Here is a 15303-nt window from a genome sequence, read left to right as displayed (position 1 = left end):
TGGGAGTTATTTTAGACTCCAAACTTACCGGAGTTCCTCACTGTAACTATATTGTAACTAAATGTGAAAGAAACCTAAATATGATCAGGTGTCTAACTGGTGTCTGGTGGGGTGCTCATTCTGCATCCTTACGTCTTATTTATAATGCCTTAATTCGTAGCTTGCTAGATTACGCCACTTTTGTTCTACAGCCATGTAGTGCCGTAGCTCTTAGTAAATTAGATTGCGTACAAGCCAAAGCTTTAAGGATCATCCTTGGAGCTATGAAATCTAGCCCTATCAATGCTATGCAAATAGAGTGTGTTGAACCACCTTTATGTTTAAGACGACAATTTCTATCTGATAGGTATATATTTAAAGCTATGCAATTTTCATATCATCCTTTACGTAATAAACTCCAACTCCTTCTGGAATTTACAGACACTTGTTCGTATTGGTCCCATAAATCTCCCCCGTGTCTTATCAAAAGCTATCGAATATTTTGCTCCATACAAGCGCCGATGTATAGTACATATTGTTACCCTACTTTCGGTATTAAATATAATGCATTAATAACCTCTCCGGATGTTAGAATCAATCCAGATATTCCAAGAAATCAATTTGAAGCTCCTCTGTTTGTAAACATATTAAAAGAAAATGAATTTAATGATTATCATTATATATATAGTGACGCTTCTAAGCATGCATCAGATGGTATAGTAGGAGTTGGAGTTTTTCATTTTCAATATAATATTGTTCAGAAAATAAAACTTCCACCTGAATCATCTGTATTTACTGGAGAATGCCTTGGTTTGTTTAAATCTGTTGAATATATTCTTCTTGCTAAACTTAAGAAATCCATTATATTTACGGACTCTATGAGTGCTCTGCTAGCTCTATCTAGATGTCCTTTTAAGTCTGCTCAAATTCATCATATTATTTTAAAAATTAGAACACTTCTACTTACATGTAATGAAAAAGGCTATTCAGTGGTGTTTTCCTGGGTACCAGGTCACTCAGGCATTCCTGGAAATGAACGTGCTGATCAGCTTGCCAATGAGGCTATTTCATGCGGAGATATGGCAGACTATTGTAACTACGCCTCTGATTTGTGTACACTGACAAAACGTTCACTTCAGGAGTCCTGGAAAGTGGCTTGGTCAATTTCCAGCCAATCAAAGGGCAAAGCCTTTGCTAGGATACAAAACTTTATTCCGACAAAGCCATGGTTCTCAAGGATAAAATTGAGCAGGAGGGTAACATGTATCTTGACGCGTATGCGTTTGGGCCACGTTTGCTCTCCTGTTCAACTTGCGAAATTTGGAATTGTGAGCAGTGATTTGTGCGAGTGTGGTGAAGTGGGTGACCTTAATCACATATTTTTATCATGTCCAAAATTTAATCGAGAATCATTTAACAAGGACCTTATTCTTTTCCACATCCCACTTCCTACTTCCGTTGACATCCTCTTGTCCTATGATAAACCTTGTATATATAAACTTTTTTCCTCTTTTATCCTAATTAATGATATTAAGTTGTAAATACTTTTAGATGTACAATTTTTTATGTAAATATATGTTTTATAGTATTGAAAATGAATGATTAGTATTTAATTGTAAATATTCAGTATAAGTATTCTATTTTATATTTCCTTTCCTTTTCTGATCCTTTCTAAAATTTCCGTACCTTCAAAATTTCGAGTTTTATAATTAAACAAGTTTCCTCGTTTTAAATAACGGAAAAAAAAAAAAAAAAAAAAAAAAAAAAAAAAAAAAGCACTTGATACTGGCTCAATCGCTCGACGCGCGGAGCCATAGAACCAAGAAGAAGAATATCAATTCGACTTTATTTTTTTAATAATTGCACAGCTCTAGGATCTAGCCATTATGAGCTTTACGGCCTGTTGTTAAGTACGTTTGGTTTGTTTGTGAAAATATTTTTGCATGATTCGCTATTTGCACACGGCATTGATGTAAAAAGCTTTTGTTAGTATTTTTATAATGCTGTGTAGTGCGTGCTGGCGGTCAATACGCCATTTTGTATGCCCTTTGTTGGTAATATTCCATGAATTTACATTTCTTATGTTAACATTGACATTCTAGAATGTAATGGTGTTCTGCGATGTATTAATGTAATGAGTTGATTGTGTTGTGAACGAACGACCTTCCTTTCAGCCTATTCATTACTAAAAAGCTTCAATATCGATGTACCTGTTTTAATTGTAATATATTTTAGTGTAAAAATGTTTTAATCTTTCTATTCTACATTAATAAAGGAGTAGAAACGGTTTGTTTGTCTTTTTTTATTATGTAATTTTCCCTAAAGATATATTTATTTAAATAACAAATACCTAATCAATCGATAAGTAGTTTGCTTTGTTAACCTTTGACGCGGAGACCGAATCAAGAAATTCCGTAACGAAAATAAACCTAACACCCAAGCCGTGCAATTTAACACATTTCGACGGTATCATATCGACTCAACTGGACAAGTGGTGTGAAACTATGGGGCAAAACTATTTATTTATTCTTTTTTATTCTTTTCTAAAGAAAATACTGCATAAATAAAAAATAAATAATTACAATTGAAATAAATAAATAAATGCTATTGCATAGCAAGCTTTACCGCGGTAGTCCCCAAATGTCACACCTATATTTTTTCGAGTAATTGCAAACACACTTGTCATATAATAACAATTATATGCTATTAAGCTATGGAATGCACTCCCAGTCGACATTCGGAAATCCAAATCCCTTGACATGTTTAAAAAATCCGTTAAGACATATTATCTTAGTCACTAGTTACATATTTTATTTTATTAGAATATTTATCATACGACATAATGATATATTTATATATTAGTTTATTTTATGATATTTATAATTATTATATAATTTGTGTATTATGGTTTATGTATTAGTGTGTAGTTATTTGTATGTATGTATATGTACAATATTATTACGTACACACCACCTACAGTTGTCCTAATAAGTTCCTAAGCCTAAGGTTGCCTGGAAGAGATCGCTACTAAGCGATAAGGCCGCCTTTTGTATTCTACTTTTTCTTGTGTTTCTGTTTTGCTTGTTTTCTTTTATTTTTGTGGTGTACAAATAAAGTGTATTAAATAAATAAAAAAATAAATAAATATAATAACAATAATAATAATAATTCTTTATTTCAGGTTATACACCCATTTAAAATACACAGATATACAAATAATAATTAAATAATAAATTTATAATAAAGTACCTAATAATATAAATATTAATTATTAGGTATTAGGTATTTACAATATAACAATTCCATATGTGAGCAAACATTTTTTTTTCATTTCTTGTTCCTATCGCGATGCACGGTAAGCCAATACTTTAAGATAGGGTTAAAGACTGAACTTTTTTACGATTCACAATCATAGCTTGGATCTAATAAGATATTAAGGAGATTTAGCATTAGACAAATGCAATTTTTCAGACCCCAGGATTTGTTTCCGCATGAAGATCCGTTAAGTCACTAGAGTCTCTATCTCGAACTTTATAGTCCAGGAGCTAATCTGCTGAACTTTCTTTTTTAACTACGTGGCAAAGACTCAAAACTAAAAAAAAATATTTTTTATTTTCTTTTGTCGTTCCTCTCCATTAATCGGTAACTGTATTCAATGTTAATAATCTTGGTTTCTACTCTTTTATTATATTTTATCTATAAATCTATCATAATTTCTCTAAATAACATTAGTTATATTTTTGACATGAATAATAAGTATTGTTCTTAAAAATAATATGACTTAAATAACTAAATTAATGTAAAAAAATATAAAACAGTTATCTTCCAATAACCTTTTGTTTTTTTATGAAGTAAGAATTCTATATACAAATGTCGATAGTACTAATTTATGACAATGAATGTACGTAGTTAGCATGAAAACGAAAATACGACTCCTCCGAGCTTAATATCATCTAATGTTTATCTACAATGACTATGGTTTTGTCTATGTCCCACTACGAGCATGCAAAGAGGTCCGTATGTATAAAAAAAAATTACCAGGCGACGTCGTAGTTGTAGTAAACACAGGCGGACGAGTATTTGACACACCAAATGTACTCAAAGCTTCCGAATTAGTTATGACGATCATCGCAATTATTATGAACCACATCTTGTTTTCTTTTTTAATTTGCACCCGTGTAAGTTGACGTTTGCTTTGTCTATGTTTTTTTTTTAATTTGGAACGGCGATTCGTTTTTTAAAATTGACACATGGATAGCGCCATCTGCAACTGAAACTGTTTTTACTATTTTATATTATTAAATTGTTAAAAAAATGCGTTATTAAATCCTGCTGTTGTATCAACTACATTCAAAAAATGCTGAAGGAATTTTATATTTTAACCACAAGTATTTTTAAAGATGGCGCTATTCAAATGTCTCTAAAACCCCCGAATGCACATCATAAAAAGATAGAGGTTTTGTTTTAAAAAAACAATGTCTCTATACAGTTTAAGATCCCGTATTACATCGACGCTTATTGAGTTTTCTAATAAAACGAATAATTTGTAAAATATTATAATTAAAGTATATAGTAGTAATCTAGTCTAGATTATTTATGGGTTATTCACTTTAATTCAGTAAATTCACTTTAAAAAGTTCAAAAACCTACCCGCATCTAACTCCTCGCGTATTTTGTATCTATTTAATAATAAATAATATTTTTCTTATTATATTCTTTGTAAAAGTGGTCATGATATAACATTTTAAAATCGTCATGATGTGCTCTTTACTTTGATACCCATATTGTATTCGAAATATATCGGCTTTTTTTCAGCGATATTTAATACTATAGATAGGTTGTCTGCCTACAAAATCACCGCAAATAGTGATCAGAAATTAGCTACACCACACATGCACAATTTTTGTGTGTTTTTTACATGATTTAAGTATACACAAGACAATATTTAGGTATTATTTGTTTAAAAAACTTTCGTTGTATAATACGCGATTAAATGAAATTAAGACAATTAAACACATTTGTCGGCCTCAGTTTTGAAGAGCTAGTGCCCTATCTCTACTTTATGACATTATAATTAAGGCGAATCCAACGATATTTTATTATTTACTAGCAGATGCGCGCGACTTCATCCGCGTGTAATTTAGTTTTTCACAAATCCCACGAGAACCATGGATTTTTCCGGGATGAAAAATAGCCTATGTGTTAATCCAGAGTAAAAACTATTTCCATTCCAGATTTCAGCCAAATCGCTTCAGTAGCCGCAGCGTAAAAGAGGAACAAACATACTTACACACAAACTTTCGCCTTTATAATATTAGTGTGATATTGGATATGGAAGATATGAGCCTTCCAAGCAGTTAGGTAAAAAATAAATACATAACTTGCCTGATCAAAAAATATGGCGAATACTTTTAATTAATAAAATAAAACAAAAATAAAACCTCTATAGTCTAGGACACAAGCCGTAATGATCGTTGGGTTTATGAGATAATACCTACCAGATGCAGAGCTCTCAATTAATACAAGATACCAAACATCCCGCGGCGTTATCTAAAAACGCGATTCGGACTCGCGCACGAAGGGTTCTGTACTATCTTTGACGGCCTCCGTGGTGCAGTGGTATGCGTGGTGGATTTACAAGTGGAGGTCCTGGGTAACCCCGGCTGGGCCGATTGAGGTTTTCTTAATTGGTCCAGGTCTGCCTGGTGGGAAGCATCGGCCGTGGCTAGTTACCACCCGGCAGTTTACTTATATTTAAAAAAATCTTGATAATTCTACTTTAATAATGAAATCATTAGTACTTCATCAAAAAAAGTTTGCTACAATGTTTTACGACATCTTTAATTTGTGCACAACGGGTACAAGCTAAGATTGTTGACCATACAGCCTGAGTATTACGATATTTTTTGAACACTTATTGATTGATTGATTTGTTTGTTCGTTTTGTTGTTTGTTAAGCTTGTTGGTAACACTAAAAAACAATACAAAAAAAATACACTGCTTCAAAATGTTACTTCGCCAATTTGGTACACCGGCGGACAATTTGCAGTGATAAAAAAAAAATACTTTTCGTAGCCCTTGACTAACATCTCACCTGATAGTAAGTGATGATGCAATTTAAGATGGAAGCGGGTTAACTTTTTAGGAGTAGTATGAAAATCTACACCCTATTCGGTTTTACACGACATCATACCGGAACATTAAATCGCTTAGCGGTACGTCTTTGCCGGTAGGGTGGTAACTAGCCACGGCCGAAGCCTTTGTTCTCAATTTTTGTATTTGCTGGAAAGCGGCAAATAAATGCATCATATTCTGTGAAAATTTAAATTGCCTTACTATCATGGTTCATTATTTAATATCCTGGTGCCAGACGGACGGACGGACAGCGGAGTCTTTGTAATAGGGTCCTGTTTTTACCATTTGGTTACGGTACCCTAAAAACTCGAAACAGCCGATGGCTATAAAAATAATAATTTAAAATACTGCGGTGTTATCCGCGAAAAATAAAACATAATATATAAATGCGAAAGGTCATTCATCTCGATATTTCGAAAACCTCTTGAAATACAAAGATGTAATTTGGCAGGGAGGTAGTTTATTAATATACGTCCGCAAAGAATGAATTGTGCAATAGGGACCGATTAAGGAGGTCAAAGTAGCGGGCGTCCACGGGTATGTAATATTTCCGGGATACTGAACTGATTTAGCTGAAAGGAGATGGTCCAAAATTGTATGGAGCCCAGGATCAGTCATTGTACCCTAGCGGAAATAAAAGAATATATTTTTATTAACTAATTTTGATTATCCAAATCTACGAATTTACTTTAATTCTTTCGAAATAATATTCATTAACTCCCAAGAAATGCAACTTTATTATGGGTAATAATGGCGGTTAAATGACGTTTTCAATGCAGTAATCGATTTGACGTTTGCTGTCAATTGTCATGTTATAGTTGCTCTATGGGCGCCATCTTGATATAAATCAAAAACTTGGGTTTTTATTTTATTTATTTCTTTTTATTTAGTTAGTTTTATTCACTTTAATGAATATTTTATTAAAATTTATCTATTTTTGAAATTTTAATGATACAAGAGTGGACCTGAAATGGACCATCTCATTTGGAATGGAAATAGATTTTATTCTATTTTAACACATAGGCTACTTTTCATCCCGGAAAAATCCAAAGTTCCCGAGGGATTTGTGGAAAACCAAATTTCACGCGGACGAAGTCGTGGGCGTCCGCTAGTAAGAAACTAAACGAAATTAAGACAATTATGCACATTTGTCTGCCTCCGTTTTGATGCGATAGTGCCCTATCTCTAAGACAAAATATCGTTGGCTATATACATACGAATAATATTTTACCCGAGTAAAACCGAGGGGTACATCTAGTGATATAAATAATTATAAATGTCATAGTATATATATGCCGATGTAATTTGGGATCATAAACGATTATAATTTATTCATTCAGTCGATTGGATATTCATGGAACTGGTTATTCTAAATTCAAAATTTAAAGCCTTGTTCTGACGTCAATGAAGATTTTTTGACGTGACAACGTCATAAAATTCGAAAAAAGATGACGTCATGCATTCCCTCGCGCCAGGGTTGCTAACTCCATCTGTATTTTCTGACGTTGTCACGTTCAACTATCGTCACTAAACCGTCTTCACAGACAACCGACTTTTTTAATTATTAAACGGCAAAGGCTTGCATCTGTACAGCCAGAAAATAAAGACATTTACTGAACTTGGTCTTTATAGTAAAACATTTGGAAGGAAAGAAATAGGTTTATAAGACAAAGATAAATTTCAAACTATTGATTATTTATTGACTCGTGATTTTTATGATTAGATGATTGTATTTTAAAATAAATAATATTGTATTACACACTTGTTCCATTATTAATTTATTTAATTTTATATTTTAAATGATAGATGAATGATTCTGACGGCAAATTTTTTTTAGATATTTTCTTTCAAAATGCACTCTTTAATACACAATTTATTTTTTTTTCAATGTAATACAATATGCAAGAAAGTATATATTTCAAAAATGTAAATGTATGATAAGAAACTCATCCATTTTTGAATGAATATGGAATGACAAAGAAGCTTTTTTTGGGTGAATAATGCATTACTATGAAATAGAATGGATAATTATCTGTTTTTTGTAGTATTTTGTTAAAAGCATACATTATTACATTTAATGGCGAATGGTGAAAGATAAACTTTAATTCCTTTTGGCAAAAATTAACAAAAAACTGTACAAATATGCGTATATTACAGTCAAGTGTTAATTTTTTCTGAAAAAGTTTTTTCGTGATATGAAGTGCACTTTTGCGGCAACCAACTACGCCATTTTGATTTTGTAAAAACTACATTTGTAGTATTTTTTTTAATGATTGAAAGCTGTTATTTATTGCAAATACAACAGTAAAAACTAAAATTTAAAATTATATTTCCATCTCATCGCAAAGTTACAAAGGAAGTTACAGACTTATTCCTATAATTCACTAGATATTTCATCATTATCAGACTATTTAAACGGTCATACAGCTAGGCATAATAAGGAAGATATGGAGCTTTTACACACCACGTTGATCTAATACGGGATGGCGGGTTTTGAGTGATAACTGAGTCTCGTAACTATCACTATCAGTATCAGATGTTATTTATAACAACGATTTTATACTATTAGATATGTTACGTGCCTACAAAATCACCATAAAAAGTGATCCGAATTTAGCTACTCCACATTTTTGTGTTTACTTACATTATATATTTATGTATACAGTAAAAGCTCATTTATTCGCGGGCGATGCGTTCTCTAAATGTGTCGCGATTACTGAAACCGTGAGTATGGAATGGTATTTTGTATGGAATTTTATGGAATACGTTCTTGGGTGACAAAATAAAAAACAATTAATTATTGATTAACTATCATCTTCAGTCTTAGACAATGGTTTGAAGAATTTTGAAATTTTTTCTTGCTTGACATTTTTTAAAAGCTTCTATTCAGAGTGATTTTAAGCAGTGACATTCTTAAACCATCCATTCGCAATTTTGGCAATAGGTATTTGCAAGTTAAAGTGTAAATTTGCAGATTTTACGTCAGTGACGAAATATTTAGCCGAATGTAGGAATTGGGACGCAATTTTTTAATCCGCGAATAGTGAAAACGTGAATATGGAGCTTTTACTTTTACTGTATATAGTTTTTACACTTCCTGAACACACAACTCGGCATTGTAGACGATATTATGGTATTATATTATGTTTAAATAACTTTCGTCATTATGATGAGACTAAATGAAATTAAGACAATTAGCCACATTTGTTCGCCTCAGTTTCGACGCGCTAGTGACATATCTATATAGTATAAAATCTTTGATTTATAATTTAATGGGACCAAGGGCTTGACGTAGTTACTATCCGAAGTACGGGATCGTAACACCATTAAATCTGAGGAGGCTGAGAAGAATTATAAAAGGGAATGCTCATTGCCCATCCCCGGCCTAGGCCTATCCTAAACACTCAGCAATTTACTTATTTATAAAAAAACTTAATAATAATATTAATAATGAAATCATTACCTACATTATCAAAAATTTTACTACAACGTTTTAAGACATTTTTAATTCATCTGCAACGGGAACAAGCAAAGATCGTTGACCATACAACCTGAGATTTACGATATTTTTTGAAGACTTATTGTTTTAAAAAAAATACAACTTCAAATGTTACCCCGCCGCTATGGTACACAGGCAAACATATTGCACTACTGATAAAAAATGTGTTTTCTTCAAGAAATATACTTTTATTAAGGCAATTATTTTACCAAATCCTTATTTATACATTATATTATCATCTCCATACACTTTTGTATGGGAGTATACCTGGGTTTCCAGGGCCGAAGTTATATGGGCTGGTGAGCATTCCCCTTCCTTAAAATAAAGAAATTCTCATACTTTTGTCATACAGAGTTACCCAAGACTCGAACTTAGTGCCTCGTAATCCAAAGGCCGAATAGTTTACCACATTTTTACATTTTTTTTTGATTATTTCGTGCAATTAAACTAGTTTCAATACTACAAATTCAGTTTTGTCAATTGTAATAATTATGCAATAGTCGAACGCAAACTTTCAATAATTAAAAAAGAAATACTTACGACCAGAGACAAAACAAACTGACACCCACACACATAGAAACACACACACTACGAAATGCTAAACATCGAAGTTTGTTTCATCTCATAGACAATGTAAATTAAAAAAACAAATAATATTAAAAAAGCGTGCTACAGCGTGTTCTAAATTTTAAATATGATTTTTAATTAGTCGTTTGCATTAACCAGAGACAAGATTTTTTTTTAATTTGTTGTTTTTAGTTTTTTGGTTTTTAGTCACGGTGGGGTATAGACTAGTTAGTTACTGTGGTTCGGCTTGTGTTGTTTCTTCGATGTTCGACGCGGTACTGAACGCCTTGGGGGCGTTCGTGCAAGGCTATACGAACTTTCTTAGCGTACAGGGTGCTCCTTATTTTAAAATAAGCTTTTTCAGAATTTACGCTTTCCTGAGTGTTTTTGATGATACTGTAATGAAAATGACCATTTTATCTCAGGGTTGTGTGCATTTTAGGAGTTTAAATATCACGTGTCTCAAACGGTGAAGGAAAACATCGTGAGGAAACCTGCATACCAGAGAATTTCTTAATTCTCTGCGTGTGTTAAGTCTGCCAATCCGCATTGGGCCAGCGTGGTGGACTATTGGCCTAACCCCTCTCATTCTGAGAGGAGACTCGAGCTCAGCAGTGAGCCTTATATGGGTTGATAACGACGATGAGTGTTTTTGATGATACTGTAATGAAAATAACCATTTTATCTCAGGGTTGTGTGCATTTTAGGAGTTTAAATATCACGTGTCTCAAACGGTGAAGGAAAAACATCGTGAGGAAACCTGCATACCTGAGAATTTTCTTAATTCTCTGCGTGTGTTAAGTCTGCCAATCCGCATTGGGCCAGCGTGGTGGACTATTGGCCTAACCCCTCTCATTCTGAGAGGAGACTCGAGCTCAGCAGTGAGCCTTATATGGGTTGATAACGACGATGAGTGTTTTTGATGATACTGTAATGAAAATAACCATTTTATCTCAGGGTTGTGTGCATTTTAGGAGTTTAAATATCACGTGTCTCAAACGGTGAAGGAAAAACATCGTGAGGAAACCTGCATACCTGAGAATTTTCTTAATTCTCTGCGTGTGTGAAGTCTGCCAACCCACATTGGGCCAGCGTGGTGGACTATTGGCCTAACCCCTGTCATTCTAAGAGGTGAGTCGTGCTCAACAGTGAGCCAAAAATGAGTAGTTAATGATGTGTTAAAGTGCTTGTAATAAATATTGAAAAATCTTGTAATATATATTGTATACTCGAAAAAAATCTTACATACATACATATCTTACATACCTACATACATACTAGGGCCTAGCCCCTCTCATACTAAGAGGAAACTCGAACTCAGCAGTGAGCCGAATGGGTTGATAACGTATACCTGCATGAAAAAAATATATGATTACATATTCCAGATCACCCTGTATAACGCTATCAAATTAAAGCCAAGTACATTATAACACGAGTATATACGCAGGACTTGCGGGAAAAAATACTAAAGAGTGGTTTGTTGGAATTTATACAGGCATTTTACGTACTGAGGTTTTGTTCTGCCGCTAGAACAAGCTCTTGATTAAGGACTGCGGACTTCGAATTTGTATATCGATGTCTAAATGTCTGTTTGTATTTAAATGTCAGTCTAAATTATTTAATTATAGAAAATCCTTTTTTTTTTATTCTTTACAAGTTAGCCCTTGACTACAATTTCACCTGATGGTAAGTGATGATGCAAGCGGAAGGAAGATGGAAGCGGGCTAACTTGTTAGGAGGAGGATGATGAGGATACCGGAACGCTCGCTTGGCGGCACGTCTTTGTCGGTAGGGTGGTAACAAGCCACGGCCGAAGCCTCCCACCAGCCAGACCTGGACCAATTAAGGAAACCTTAATCGGCCCAGCCAGAGATAGAACCCAGGACTTCCGTCTTGTAAAAATAGAAATAGAAAATCCGTACAAGATTATTTTTGAAACGGCACTACATTAGTTAATTACATAGCCGTGATATTCCAGTGGATTTGACATCTGCCTTCGATTCGAGGGCGTAGGTTCGAATCCGGTCCGGGGCATGCACCTTCAACTTTTCAGTTGAAAAACATCGTGAGGAAACCTGCATACCAGGGAATTTTCTCAACTCTCTGTGTGTAACATATAATATATACATACATAAATATATATATATTCGCACTCTGAACATCGTAGCTGAGAACATCGACATCTTCTCTTGTATTCTGAGTGAACTCACAAGAATTGCTGAGTGGTGTATTTGTTATACTAAGTAGGTAGTATTAATTGTAATGTATACATTTAGGTAAATAGAATTAAGTTTTAGATTTATAATATAGTGCTAAGCTAGCGAATTAGGTGATACTTGTAAGGCTAGTTTTAAGTTATGATGATAATAAATAAATAAAATATACTGTCAGTAAACACAAAATGGTGTATGTATGCGCTCAGTGGTGTAGCAAAATTAGGATTACCTTTTGCGGTGATTTTCTTGCCACATAACATATCTAATAGATGAAAATCTTTGATGCAAACGAAGTCGCAGTCCTCCACTAGTGACGTGTATAAAGTATTTCGTTTACAGATATTCAGTAGGCTTGCGTGCTGCAGTACTTGGAGCTCGCCGTCTTACATACGGACGACACGCGATATTAATTGTGTACTACTAGACCCTATATTATCCAGTGGCGGATTTAGTTCAAGCGTAGCGTTGGTCGACCCCCCACGAAGTGGACTGACGACATTCGCTGGACGCACGTGTCGGAAACAGCATGACATCAGAAGCAGATTTAAAGGGCAAAGCACGATTATTATTTATTTATATTTTATTTGTACACCACAACATAAGAAAAAACAAATAAAAAGACAGAAAAAAGTGCAGCACAGAAGTAGGATACAAAAGGCGGCCTTATCGCTACTTAGCGACTTCTTCAAGGCAACCTTGGGTTTAGGAAAATGCAAAAACACGAGAATGCAGTTTGTTTAAATAAAATAAAATACATACATACATTCAAATAATTACACACTAATACATAAACTAGATTACATAGATAAATATAAAATAATAAAAATACATAACATAATAAACTAATATATACTATAGTATGCCATGACAGTAAATAATTATATACATACTTTAAAAGTTACTTAAAGAAGATAATGTAATTTGCTTTTTTAAATATAACCAGTGATTTTCTGTTGGAAGTGCATTACTTATTGAACCTATCAGGTCTAACAAGTCTCACTAAGAATATTACCAATAAACCCTCAAATGGCAGAGACTAACCTAGAGCGAAGTCCCGGACTTGTGACCAAAGGATGTAGGGTTAAAGATGTCTCTTTAATTTAGTTAACAGTCCCCTCCCCTTCTCCATTCAAATCATTCTTCTCGCCTATTCCAAAATAATCCATCAAGTGGCGTATTTACTCGGAGCGCAGTTTTAGTCGACCCCCCATCAGGTGGACTGACGACATCGAGAGAGTCGCAGGTATTCGCTGGATACACGCGATATTTGTGTACTACTAGCCTACATTATCGAGTGGCGGATTTACTTAGAGCGCAGTGTTGGTCGACCCCCTACTAGGTGGACTGCCGACATCGAGCGAGGCGCAGGGATTCACTGGATCCGCACAATATTAATTGTGTACTAATATACCTTACAATATCCAGTGGTGGATTTACTAGTGTTGGTGGACCCCCCCACCAGGTGGACTGACGACATCGAGCGATATAATTATATTGTTTGCTATTGGCTAGTATTTGCTATTTCTTTCAATATCAGTATTATTTATGTTTACCTATTTTATTAAATGAATGTAATGAACACGGTTGAACAATGACTTCCGGCCACGAACAAAATCCAATATGGCGGCTGACGCCATATTGACAGTGATACAGAGTCAAGGTATAAAAGACAATACTGGCTGTCATAGAGGTATTCTTTATTCAAATATCTTCGTGAGAACACATATCAAGTTATAGTGGGTATTTATCACAATATTATTAAAGTATCAACTGAATAATCAATTTATTAAAAGTTTATTGTATTATGTAAAGAAATGAAAAAATATATAGTGTGATAAATTAGTTTGATTTGACAATATAAACCATAAACATAAACGCACAAATAACAAAGATATTTATAATTATATTATAATTTTGTTTGACCGCCCATACAATCAGCGAATCAACGACGTCATTAATTTGTGCCATTTTGTATGGGGTGTTTTTCAGGGATCCGCGGCAGCGCCGCAAATCTGACCCTTTAAATCCCTGTAGCTCCGAAAGTAATGATCGCAGATACCCTGTTACTTTTACAAAATTGCTTTACTATTAACGTACTCTATATAAAACGTATTTATATACAATTTAAAAAACATTCATCATCCCTATTAAAAGTGATATTTATACATAGTAATAATTGAAAAAGAGCCGTGATAGCCCAGTGGATATGACCTCTGCCTCCGATTCCGGAGGGTGTGGGTTCGAATCCGGTCCGGGGCATGCGCCTCCAACTTTTCAGTTGTGTGCATTTTAAGAAATTAAATATCACGTGTCTCAATCGGTGAAGGAAAACATCGTGAGGAAACCTGCACGCCAGAGAATTATCTTAATTATCTGCGTGTGTGAAGTCTGCCAATCCGCATTGGGCCAGTGCGGTGGACTATTGGCCTAACCCCTCTCATTCTGAGAGGAGACTCGAGCTCAGCAGTGAGCCGAATATGGGTTGACGACGAATAATTGAAATCTAGTTTGTATATTGTCCTCGTACATATGCGATTTGCACAAATCGCACCAGATGTTGTTTTCCGCGAATAGATAAGCAGTTAATGCCGTCACTGCAGATTTCTGAATTTCGATACCTTGAACACAGTTCACGTTACATTTTTAGGGTTTCGTACTGAATAAAAAATGTCGAGAATGAGTCACAAGTAGCGTGGTGAAGCTGGCGAAGCTCATAAAAATCAAACGTCACGCGTCTCCTTGATATCCGCATATACAATTTTTTGATAATTTGTATTTCAAAGATTAACACTAAGAACTATTACATAATAGTACATTATGATATAAGTGCGGTAAGTTGAAAATTACAGCCGAGGCGATATTGCAGCTCGAGCCAGATGCGAAAGCTATAGTAAGGAAGCAGAGGCT

General features: G+C 34.2%; 1 protein-coding gene across 3 annotated transcripts in view; it reads right to left on the bottom strand.

Moving 5' to 3' along the window:
- The window catches only part of LOC112051229 (uncharacterized), a 37737-nt gene extending 27255 nt beyond the window's left edge, over nucleotides 1–10482 (bottom strand). Inside the window, exon 1 of one of the 3 annotated variants that reach the window (XM_024089780.2) lies at nucleotides 10417–10482. The gene's annotated coding sequence lies outside the window, so the exon portion shown is untranslated. Of the gene's footprint in view, nucleotides 1–10153 lie in introns of all 3 variants that reach the window. The other 2 variants (XM_024089779.2, XM_052890105.1) reach the window with 2 other exon arrangements.
- Between the last annotated feature and the right edge of the window lie 4821 nt (nucleotides 10483–15303).

Source organism: Bicyclus anynana, chromosome 27 (assembly GCF_947172395.1).
Source record: "Bicyclus anynana chromosome 27, ilBicAnyn1.1, whole genome shotgun sequence".
Taxonomy (NCBI): domain Eukaryota; kingdom Metazoa; phylum Arthropoda; class Insecta; order Lepidoptera; family Nymphalidae; genus Bicyclus; species Bicyclus anynana.
This window is presented reverse-complemented; position numbering and strand designations above follow the sequence as displayed.